Consider the following 12,845-nt stretch of genomic DNA (forward strand, 5'->3'; position numbering starts at 1 on the left):
ATCTTGACCATGAATTACAATTAGATATGGATGTTATAAGAAAAGCAAAACTTGGCTGGGCAAGGTGACTCACGCCTGAAATCCTAACCCTTTGGGAGGCCAAGGCGGGCAGATCACGAGGTCAAGAGTTTGAGACCAGCCTGGCCAACATAGTGAAACCCCGTCTCTACTAAAATATACAAAAATTAGCCAGGTGTGGTGGCGGGCGCCTGTAATCCCAGCTACTCGGGAGGCTGAGACAGGAGAATCACTTGAACCCAGGAGGCAGAGGCTGCAGTGAGCCGAGATCATGCCATTGCAGCCTCCAGACTGGGAAACAAGAGTAAGACTCCGTCTCAAAAATTTGTCTGGTAAATGTTGGTTGAAATCCTATAATACGAGACTTTATGTTTCCAGCATATGCATCTACTACATCCTTTAAAATTAGCTTTTCTTAAAGACTGTGTGTCTCAGAGATCTCTTGTTAAGTAAATAAGATGGTTTTTACCTGGACATAGGAAGCTTTTTGCAGTATGAAAATATTTCACCTAGAATTATTTACTTTTCATCCTTATTAATAAAATCTGATATTTGTCTGGGAATGGTGGTTCACACCTGTAATCTCAGTGCTTTGGGAGACTAAGGTGGGAGGATCATTTGAAGTCAACCTGGGCAACCCATCTCTGCAAATAAAATCATAATTTTAAAATTTTAAAAATAAAATCTTATCTTTAAAAAGTTGATAATAATGATGAATGCAGTACAGTGTCAATAATTCAGCACTTAAAAACATTTTGCTGATTGACTATATGTGATTTCCTTTTGAGTCCATGAATAGTACATTAAATTATACTTGCAGTGCCGTTTTATGATTATTATAACACTTTTATATATCAACTCCCATTTGATATTTACAGGTACAGAACCAAGTAGGACAGGTACTATACTTTAAAGACAGAGAAATAGTCTTACAACTTTTAAGGGATTGAATCCCATCTAGAATCCAGCCTTTCGTGGTAAAATTCAGTGTTCTTTCCACTCTGTCACACAGCCTTCAACAGTCTTTCATTCACTCATTCAACAGATGTTTATCAAACACCTAATGTTTGCCATGTGTAGGTGCTGGGGAGACAGTGATGTTTAATTTAGTAATGGGGGCTAGGCGCAATGACTTAGGCCTGTAATCCCAGCACTTTGGGGGCCTGAGGCAGGAGGATTGCTTGAGCCCAGGAGTTACAGACCAGTCTGGGCAACATGGCAAACGCTTCTCTACAAAAAATACAAAAATTAGCCAGATATGGTGGTTTGGCTGTAGTCCCAGCTACTCGGGAGGCTGCACCTGTAGTCCCAGCTACTCGGGAGGCTGAGGTGGGAGAATTGCTTGAGCCAGGGAGGTAAGCCATGATCATGCCACTGTACTCCAGCCTGGGCAGTAGAACGAGACCCTGTCTCAAAAATGAATAAATAAATAAATTTTTAAAATTCAGAGATGGGAGTAGATTAGGGCTTAGAGAGGTTGTCTGGGAAGGTCTCTGGGGAAGTGATCGCTGAAGAATGGAAAAGAAGAAACCAAGAAGCAAGGTGGGAGAGCTTAATCCACGCAGAGGAAGTAGCATGTAGAAAGTTCCAGTTTCCCAAGTAGCAGAAACTGAAAGAAGCCCAGTGTGGATGCTGCATCATAAAATGTGAGACGGTGGCATTAAATATGGCTTTCAGTGAAGGCAAGGAGAAAGGTCATGCCAGGCTGTGGAAGCCACGGTGGAGTCTTGTTCCTGTTCCGAGTACAGTGGGAAGCCGGGGAAGAGTGCTCAGCTTCTATGTCCCATGCTGCAAATCAGAAGTTTTCCTGGGGGGAAATTTCCTGAATTGTTTTCAACAAAATAATATTCAGAAAACATCTGAATATTTCCCCAAAAATGTCTTCCAGAGAGCACTAGGTAGTTTGCTAACAATTGTGTAGGCTTGGAAGGGAATACTTGAATTATACTCTATGCCTCAGCTTGTAACACAATGTTACATTGTGGACACAGTTATTCTCTAAGACCTGACTAGACCCCACTTTTTTGTGCAATCCCCTATCAGCCCTTTTTGTCTAGTTGCACGTTATGTTCACTTGGGGAGCGTTCTTCCCTTCTCCAGAAATTTTAATATAATTAATATGGTGTTAGGCCAGCCACCAGCAGTTGTTAAAAAGCTTCTCAGGTAGTTCCACTGTTTAGCCAGGGTTGAGAATTGCTGATCTAAGGGATTGTAATAAATGACTTTTATGTAATACTTTCTCATTTTCGAAGTGATTTTTATCAAGTGTAGCATACTCAGACTAAAATAAGACTAAAACAGTAGCCTGTAAGGTGACTGTTCATTTGGTTTATCACTCAGGCTCCAGAGTCCTGCATCGAGGAGTTTGGTAAAATCTAACTACATCAAAAATGTCAACGTAACAAAACCTGGAAAAGTTCTTTATAAAGGTGACAAAAGGACTTGAGCTACATGACTAAGCTTGCCCTTTTATGGTATATCCATTTTACTACACACCAATTTTAAAATAAATATATAATACACTATAATACCAAAGGTACATAGTGGGAGGCTCTGATAATTTCCACTTCTTCCTCATGAAGGAACTTATGAACACATAGTCATTATAATCAAAGGAATATTTTCTTTTCTCATCCTATCTTGATTCTGTTCTCCAAGACTACTGACCATCATCCATGCATCAATGTACTCTTGTACCACACCAGACAGCATCAGTATATATCTTGCATCGGAATCCTAATTCTACATGCCAGATGTTCTTAATCTGTACATTTGGAACAATCCGAAGTTCATTTTAAGTATCAAGTCTCTATCACCAATAGAGGCGGTACCCACAGTTACACTCAGGAAAACACTGGCTGCCAGCTTTCTTGTTCAACCTGTGGCTGGGTTTGATCTGTTTAGCTTAGCCTTGTAGCACTCTCTCTAACCTGCAGGCTCTGACTGGCATCTGTATTCTCTGTAGCTGCAGGCATTTCCTCCGCCTGCCGCATGGGTGGGGCATGGGTGGGGAAGGGATTTATTCTGCTCTGTTTGGCAGCAGAGCACCATCAAGCTACATATGAATCACTCATGGTACTCCCTGTGGGATACCATTAAAGATCCTCTGATATTTAATGCTCAGAGCACTATTCTCTAACATTTCTTACTCACTTTCTTGAGCTCTATATTTTGAAATAAATAAATCATATTTCATAGTCATAAATATGTTAGAAGAATAGGAAGAAAATCAATGGCCCATTTTACAGATGAGAAAACCGGGCCACAGAAGTTAAATCAGAGTAATAACTAAGCCATAAAACTATTTAGTGTTTAGAATTAGGATGAATAAAAGCGTAATACCCACTGCATGGATCTATGTGTAATTTAAAATAGTAATCTTGAGTAAAAATATAAATAACAAAATTAGGAAACAAATGACAAACTGAAAAAAAACATTTCCAGCATGCAAAACTGAAAGGAATAAAGATCAAGGTTAAGATGTTAGGAACATCTTAAAAGCACTGTGCTGATAGCAAAATGGACAGATAACTCATAAAAGCCCAAATACAAATGGTCAACAAATATCTGAAATAAAGTTTATGAATGAATATGAAATAGAACAATGATGTGGTGGACATGTGTTGCTTTTATCTATGCATTATTCCTTCTCCCCAACTTTTGATAGAAAACTTATTTCTCCCACACTCCAACCATGTGGTTGTGGGAGAGCTGATGATACTTGTAACATACATTTTTTCTTTTGCTGGCACAGTATCCGCTCTTTTTTTTTTGTCGTTTACAAACCCTCTTTCTCCCCTATTAGTCCTTGTGATTTTAGGGGGAGCTAATGCCTTCCCTTACCCTTGTGCAGGGGTGGCATATAACCCAATCCTAACTCATCAGATTTTTTCATCCCTCTGCTACAATGAGTGGTAGGGATGGACACAATTTGGAAGCCAGGCCAACCAAAGTCTTCCTTCCTCAGAACCTTTGTTGGACCCATTAGAAATGAGGTATTCCCTTTGAGACCCATGAGACTGCTGAATCATTTCACCCTGGAGCTATCAGGAATCATTTTGCCAATAGGCAGAGAGAAAGTCTGCCTCAGAATGAAGCCAACAAAGAGGAGAGCAGGGCAAAAGATAAAAAGCAAGTCCTGATGATATTGTTTGAGCCCCTGTTCCTGAAAGAACTCTCAACTAAACTTCAGTTGCATGAGCCAATATATTCACTTTTCTTTTTTTTTTCTCTTTTCTTTTTTTTTTTTTTTTTGGCTTAAGCCAGCTTAAATTGGGTTTCTATCATGTCACTTAAATGAGCTCTGATTAATGTAGGATTGAATCAGAGACAGCAACGATGTCTCATTCCTCTAGACCTCCTTAGCTAAGATGATGTAAGCCTAGACCTGCTTGCAACCATGTCTCCCTCCTTAGAAAAAAGTGTCTGCAACAGAAGAGGAATGAGGGACAGCGCTTTCTGTGAAATCATTTGAGTTCTTGAATCAATCAGCCTTGAGGCCAGCACCCAGATGCATGAGGCAATAAATCTCATTATTTGCTTAAGCTGGTCTCTAACAAGTCTCTCTCACTGTAACAATGTCATCAGCTCATTGTATAGAGTTCCAACACAATTATATCTTATTTGTATTTGTCCTAATATAAATGAGATATCAATTTTCCTAACATTAAAAATAGTAATATGCAGTATTATTTATGATATGCTAAAACAGACTGTCACACACAGCTAGCATTTGGATACAAACATTTTGTAAAACAATTTGACTATGGCCGGGCGCGGTGGCTCACGCCTGTAATCCCTGCACTTTGGGAGGCTGAGGCGGGCGGATCACGAGGTCAGTAGATCGAGATCATCCTGGCTAACACGGTGAAACCCCGTCTCTACTAAAATACAAAAAATTAGCCGGGCGCGGTGGCGGGCACCTATAATCCCAGCTACTCCGGAGGCTGAGGCAGGAGAATGGCGCGAACCCGGGAGGCGGAGCTTGCAGTGAGCCGAGATGGTGCCACTGCACTCCAGCCTGGGCGACAGAGTGAAGACTCCGCCTCAAAAACAAACAAACAAACAAACAAAAAAACAATTTGACTATAGACTTCAAAAGCCTTAAGAATTACATACATTTGAGGGAGAGATGAACAGGTGCAGCGCAGGGGATTTTTTGGGCAGAAGAACTATTCTGTATGATACTATAATGGTGAATACATGACATTACACATAGTCAAAACCCATAGAGCCGTAATCCAAAGAGTGAACCCTAATGTAAACTGTGGACTTCAGTTAATAATGTGTCAATACTCATTAATCTATTGTAACTACAAATGTGTCACACTAATCCAAAATGTTAATAATAAGTTAAAATATGGTGGAGGGGGACGTATATGAGAGCTCTCTGTACTTTCTGCTTCATTTTTCTGTTAAGCTAAAACTGCTGTAAGGCATAAAACACACTAATTTAAAAAGGAGAAAAAGAGAGGAAAGAAGTAAAGAAGGAAGGAAAGATAGATTACACACACTTTACCTGGCAGTTCTTTTTTTCTTTTCTTTTTTTCTTTTTTTTTTTTCTTTTATTTTTTTTGAGACAGAGTCTCCCTCTGTCATCCAAGCTGGAGTGCAATGGCGCAATCTCGGCTCACTGCAAACTCAGCCTCCCGGATTCAAGCGATACTACTACCTCAGCCTCCTGAGCAGCTGGGATTACAGGCACATGCCACCACGCCCGGCTAATTTTGGTATTTTTAGTGGAGACGGAGTTTCACCATGTTGGTCAAGCTGGTCTCGAACTCCTGACCTCGTGATCTGCCCGCTTTGGCCTCCCAAAGTGCTGGGATTACAGGCATGAGCCACCGTGCCTGGCCCCTGGCAGTTCTTAAGTTATAAATAACTCCCCAAGGGAAGAAAATAGGCAAGAATTAAAAGATATAAATAAAATAACTGTCACTACAAAGTAGTTTATTACAGTAAAAAAAAAAAAAAAATTGGAAGTACTCAAATATCCATCAACTTAAATAAAATTAAATAAATGCTGATTCATGTGCAATCTTGGAGGATGGTAATGTTGATCAAGGGTTCTTCCCTATAGGCCAGGACTGAGCTTCAGGGGTTCAAATGCAGCTCTCTCACAGGGTTATTGATGGATTCTTTGGAGACTCCATGGGGTCCTCTGACCACATAGCTCCCTGTTGTGGTAAGCATTATGGGGGCAACTAGTGGTACTTCCCTCAGCTGCTAGCTGCTGGCATTCCCTTGCCCTGGCAGGCCACCCTCTTTGGTGGATTATTTCCAAGAAGGCTTAGCCCAAGTACCTTGAATTCCTTAAAAACCTTCAAGAGTCTCCTAGGACCTACAAAGTCCAAATTTTTTGGCATGATATTCAAGACATTTTATTAAGTGCTTGAGTTGACTGTTCCAGCCTCATGTCCCATTCATAGGAGACTATCTTCAGTTTTTTGAAAATACCAGGTACTTCCCTCTATCATTATTCGAAAAATAGAAAATGGTTCCCTGTGAAGGGGCTGAGTCATGAATGGTCAATTCAAACTACAGTCTTAAATACTATTCCTCACGTGGACCAAATAGGAAATGAGTTAAAATGTGGCATGATTTTGTGCAATTGGTGGAGTATTAAAAAAGGAGGATCTAGGGTGGGTGTAGTGACTCGTCCCTATAATCCCAGAACTTTGGGAAACCGAGGCAGGAGGATCTCTCAAGCCCAGGAGTAGAAGACCAGCCTGGACAACATAGGGAAACCCTATCTCTAAAAAAAAAAAAATTTTTTTTAATTAGCTATGTGTGCTGGGGCACAGTTGTGGTCCCAGCTACTTGGAAGGCTGAGATTAGAGGATCACTTGGGCTGCAGAGTTTGAGGCTTCAGTGCACCATGATCATGCCACTGCACTTCGGCCTAGGCAACAGAGCAAGACCTTGTCTCAAAAAAAAGAAAAAAAAGGAAGTATATATTTTAACGTAAAACTAGAAACATTCTATGACTGGCATAGGAGTTCTAACATTGACCCTATAAAGTGGAAAGCAAAAAGTAGTTTTTGGCTTTACAGTGAACCAAATCTGTAAAGTCATAACACATGAATGTTCATTTATTATTTTTTACAATTTTGGAATAAATTCACAGACAAACTACAGAAGACTAAATTGTGATTACAGAAAAGAGTATGTGATACACCTGGAAGACTTAAAAGTAAAGTTGCAGCTGACAAGTAAAAGAGAAGAACAGGGAAATGCAAATTAAAACCACAAGGAGCTACCACCTCACACCTGTTAGAATGGCTATGATGAAAAAGATAAAGGATAGTGTTGGCGAGGATATGGAGAAAAGAGAACACTGCACATTGTTGGTGGGAGTGTACGTTAGTATAACCATTATGGAAAACTGTATGTAGGTTTCTCAAACAATTAAAAATAGAATTGCCATATGATCCAGCAATTCCTGGATATGTATCCTAAGGATATAATATCAATATGTTAAAGAGATATCTACATTCCCATGTTCATTGCAACATTTTCACAATAGTCAAGATACGGAGCTAAAAATAAAAAAATAAAAGATATGGACCTGAGTGTCCATCGTGGATGAATGGATAAAAAAATTTTGCTTTACCTACATAATGGGATACTGTTAATCTTAACAAAGAAGGAAATCCCTTGATTCGTGACAACATGGATGAATCTGAAGACATCGTGTTATGCAAAATAAGCCAGGCACAGGAAGACAAATATCACATGATCTCACCCATATGTGGAATCTAAAAACACTGATCTCATAAAAGCAGAGAGTAGAGTGGTGGGGACCAGGGGCTGGGGGTGGGAGTGGAGACTTGGGATATGTTGGTCAGAGGACAAGAAATTTTAGTTAGACAGAAGAAAGGAGGTCAAAAGATCTACGGTATAGCATGCTGACTAAAGTTAATAACAACGTGGTGTATACTTGGAAAATTGCTAAGAGAGTAGATTCTAAGTGTTCTCACCACACAAAAGTAAGTATTTGAGGTAATGCATATGTCAATTAGCTTGATTTAGTCATTCTGCAACATATACATATTTCAAAACATATTGTACACCATAAATGTATACAAGTTTTATTTGCCAATTAAAAATTAAATGAGAAACAGTTAAAAAAAAAAAAAAAAAAAGGAACAACAGGTGAAGGGAACCATCCAAGCACAAACATCCTCAACTCTCGGTTGATGGAACACTAAATAGAGGTTCTAAGATGTTGTCTGCAATCAGCTGGGCACAGTGGCTCATACCTGTAATCCCAGTGCTTTTGGAGGCTGAGATGGGAGGATCTGTTAAGCCCAGAAGTTTGAGACCAAGCCTGGGCGACATAGCAAGACCTCATCTCTACAAAAATTTTAAAAATTAACCTGGTGCATTGGTGCATGCCTGTAGTTCCAGCTACTCAGAAGGCTGAGGCAGAAGGATCACTCGAGCCTGGGAGGTTGAGGCTGCAGTGAGCTATAATCACATCACTGCACTCCAGCCTGGTGACAGAGTGAGACCCTGTCTTAAAAAAAAAAAAGAGGACATATTCTGAAATCAGAGAGGACCAGCACAGTATGAAATCAGAGAGGACCAGAGGACGCAGTAGCAGAGGTTTGTGACCAAATTATGTTGGGAGAAGGGAGGCTGGGAAAGCAAGCTAAATTTGCATTCATCTTGGTATCTAAATCAAGTAACAACACATTTGGAGATTTCAAGCTAATCACAAAAAGAACTAAAAGCAGAAACTGTTCAAAGAAGTTGCCTCAGGAGAACAAGTTAAAGGACACTATAGAAAGCAATCAGTCAAATCCAGAATGTAGGACATTCCATGGGACAACTGCCCTCATTTCTCTAATGAATCAATGGCAGGGAGAGGAAATAAGTTATAGAAAAAAAGGACATTCAGGAGACAATGAAACAATGAAATTCAACGTGGGCCCTTCATTGGGGGATCCTTTATTAGAACTTTGAGACGATCAGAAAAATTTAATTATGAACTGGATATAAGATGGTGTTAAGAAATTGTGGCCAGGTGCGGTGGCTCACGACTATAATCCCAGCACTTTGGGAGGCTAAGGCAGGTGGATCACCTAAAGTCATGAGTTCAAGACCAGCCTGGCCAATATGGCAAAAACCCCAATTCTACTAAAAATAATTTTTTTTAAAAATTAGCCAGGTATGGTTTTGCGCGCCTATAATGCCAGCTACTCAGGAGGCTGAGGCAGGAGAATCGCTCGAACCTGGGAAGTGGAGGTTGCAGTGAGCTGAGATCGCACCACTGCACTCCAGCCTGGGTGACAGGGGGAGACTCCACCTCAAAAAAAAAAAAAAGAAGGAGGGAAGGAAGGAAGGGAGGGAGGAAGGGAGCGAGCGAAAGAAAGGAGGGAGGGAGGGGGAGGAAGGAAGAAGAGAAAGAAAGAAAGAAAGAAAGAAAGAAAGAAAGAAAGAAAGAAAGAAAGAAAGAAAGAAAGAAAGAAAGAAGAGAGAGAAAGAAAGAAAGGAGAGAGAGAAAGAAAGAAAGAAAAGAAAGAAAGAAAGGAAAGAGAGAGAGAAGGAAGGAAGGAAGGAGAAAGAAAGAGAGAGAGGGAGAGAGAAAGAGAAAGAAGAAAAGAAATGGTTAATTCATTAGGTATAATAATGGCATGGTGGTTAGAGTTAAAAATATCTTTTGCAGTTACGGATATACTGAAGTATTTCTAGCTAAAATAACATGACGTCTCACATTTGCTTTAAAATACTCCAACACCACCCCTTCCTCCCCCAAAATAAAGAGGGACAGAGAAACAATGCTGGCCAAATGTTGCTAATTGTGGAAGCTGGATGATGGATTCCTAGGGTTCACAATACCTTTCCCTCCTTTCATGTGTGCTTGAAAATTTCCAAAATATTATAACAGCGTGAGAATGAAAATTAGAGTTTAAAAATGCAAAATAATACACTGTTGTTGTGTTGTTATTGTTATTTTTTGCAACCAGGTGCCTCTGAGGAATGGGATAGGATTTGGGGAACAGTGGTGCTGGCAAGATTTTCATAGTTTTCATTTATTCAGTGAATATTTACTGAGTCCTGCAATGCATGAGACACTGTGTAGACACTTTAGGGGAATGAACAGAACAGATCAAAGTCCCTGTCCTCATGGAGCTCACATTCCCATCAGGTGAAAGAGACAACAAACCATAGATATAGTAAGCCAGTTATGAGTTAGAAGTCGGTAAGTGCTGTGAGGAAATAAGTGGGTTAAGAGGGACCAGGAATGGAGCCAGAGCTGTAGTTTTAAATAGCAAGTGCACGGAAGAGCTCATTGAAAAAGATGACCTTGGAACAGAGACTTGAAGGAGGTGAAAGACATTATAAACCCCTTTGAATTATTGCTTTTTAATTATGTTCATGGATTACTTTGCTAAAAATAATTGAAAAAGATTCCTTTAAAAATAAAATAGTTCAGGCCAGATGTGGTGGCTCATGCCTGTAATGCTAACACTTTGAGAGGCTGAGGCAAGAGAATTGCTTGAGGTCAAGAGTTCAAGACCAACCTGGCCAACCATAGTAAGACCCCATCCCTATTTAAAAAAAAAAAAACAGATTAAAAAATAACAATAAAAAAAATAAAATATTTTGCCTGGCCATGGTGGCTCACACCTGTAATCCTAGCACTTTGGGAGACTGAGGTGGGTGGATCACTTGAGGCCAGAAGTTTGAGACCAGCCAGGCCAGTGTGATGAAATCCCATTTCCACAAAAAATACAAAAATTAGCTGGGCATGGTGGCACATGTCTGTAGTCGTAGCTACTTGGGAGGCTGAGGTGGGAGGATTGCTTGAGCCCAGGAGGCAGAGGCTGCAGTGAGCCAAGATGGTGCCACTGCCTTCCAGCCTGGGTGATAGAGCAAGACAATGTCTCGAGAAAACAAAAAACCCACACACACAGTTGGGCTGGGCATGGTGGCTCATACCTGTAATCCCAGCCCTTTGGGAGGCCGAGGTGGGTAGATCACCTGAGGTCAGGAGTTTGAGACCAGCCTGGCCAACATGGTGAAATCTTGTCTCTACTAAAAATACAAAAAATTAGCTGGGCGTGGTGGCATACACCTCTAATCTAAGCTATTTGGGAGGCTGAGGCAGGAGAATCGTTTGAACCTGGGAGGCGAAGGTTGCAGTGAGCCGAGATCGTGCCACAGCACTCCAGCCTGGGCAACAGAGTAAGACTCTGTCTCAAAAAAAAAAAAAAATTTTTTTTTTCTCCCCACCATGTCTCCTTCTCTGCCTACCAAAATCTTCCTTTCTTTTTCAAGCCAACCATGAGTGATCCTGCCTTCATGAGGTCTTTTTCATCCACGGCCAGAATTAACCACTTTCTTTGTGGTTTTTGTACATTGCCAGTATCTCTAACATGTACTTCATTCTCCTATGTAGGACAGCTCTTCATAGCTTTACTAAGCATTTTACTTTTCATTATTTTATTTACACTTCACAATGATATTGAGTATTTTTTTGTTTGTTTGTTTGTTTGTTTGTTTTGTGACGGAGTCTCGCTCTGTCGCCCAGGCTGGAGTGCAGTGGTGCCATCTCGGCTCACTGCAAGCTCCGCCTCCCAGGTTCCCGCCATTCTCCTGCCTCAGCTTCCCGAGTAGCTGGGACTACAGATGCCCACCAACACGCTCAGCTAATTTTTTTGTATTTTTAGTAGAGACGGGGGTTTCACCGCGTTAGCCAGGATGGTCTCCATCTCCTGACCTCGGGATCCGCCCACCTCGGCCTCCCAAAGTGCTCGGATTACAGGCGTGAGCCACCGCGCCCGGCAGAGTGGTTTTTATTTAATATCATTGTTATTCCCACTTGACAGATGAGAAAACTAAGTCTCTGAAAGAGGAAGTGACCTGTACCCAGACACAGAAAAAGCACCTGAATTCTAGGCCACATCCTCTGAATCAAACATTATTATTTCTCTCTGCCTCACTACCTCTTTATCTTTAGTTGTTTCCAAGAGTCTTGTTTTAATGTTAAAATTAGATTTGAGTCAAAGTACTATCTGCATACGGTATTAATTTCGGTAGTTGAGAAGATCTTAGAAGGAAAAGCAAGTCTCCCACCTAATCAATCCGCAGTCACATTTCGCAGAGACAATATTCTTTTCATAATTTCTATTTTTAGTTCTTCCGGCGGTTGTCTGTGTAACTCTAGAGAATATGCTTACACCTTTACATATTGATTTTTATCACCCTTAGATATTATCTGCTGACTTCCTCCTGTGAAGGGGGAGGACTTACCTCATTTGCATTGCCCTAATGTCTTAGGTTAGGTTTCCTGGGAAACTGACTCTCAGGCAGAGACTTACGTGTAGGAGGCACACAACTCTGGAGCAGTGAAGGCAGCAGAAGTGAGCTGCAGGAGGAGTTGACCTGCTGTGCAATTGACAACAGAAGCCTCAGCCCAACCAGCGGGAGCTTAGAGCTCCCTTCAGGGTTGTCTACGCTGAACCCCACCATCAGTGGGTCATTGGATGCAGGCTGTGGGACATAAGCTTAGAAAGCCAACTCTCTTTGGCTGAGGACAATTCTAGAAGAACTTAAGGTAGGTTGTCAAGCAGCCAGTACTTCTGGCAACTGGAGAATGAACATCATGGTCCTAAAGTGAGCATCTGAGCAGAGCACCATGGCATGCATCACTGTACACCCTCTATGTCACTGGAACCCACCTGCTTTTATAGTAAGTTCACCTTATTAGAGATTAGCTCCCCTGGATTTCTGGTTTGTTCCTTCATTAGGAGAACTTTACAATAATGTCAGGGGGCCAAGTTACAGTCTTTCCCTCTGCAGCTGCTCTCAAAGTCACA

Source organism: Macaca mulatta, chromosome 13, assembly GCF_049350105.2.
Source record: "Macaca mulatta isolate MMU2019108-1 chromosome 13, T2T-MMU8v2.0, whole genome shotgun sequence".
Lineage (NCBI taxonomy): Eukaryota > Metazoa > Chordata > Mammalia > Primates > Cercopithecidae > Macaca > Macaca mulatta.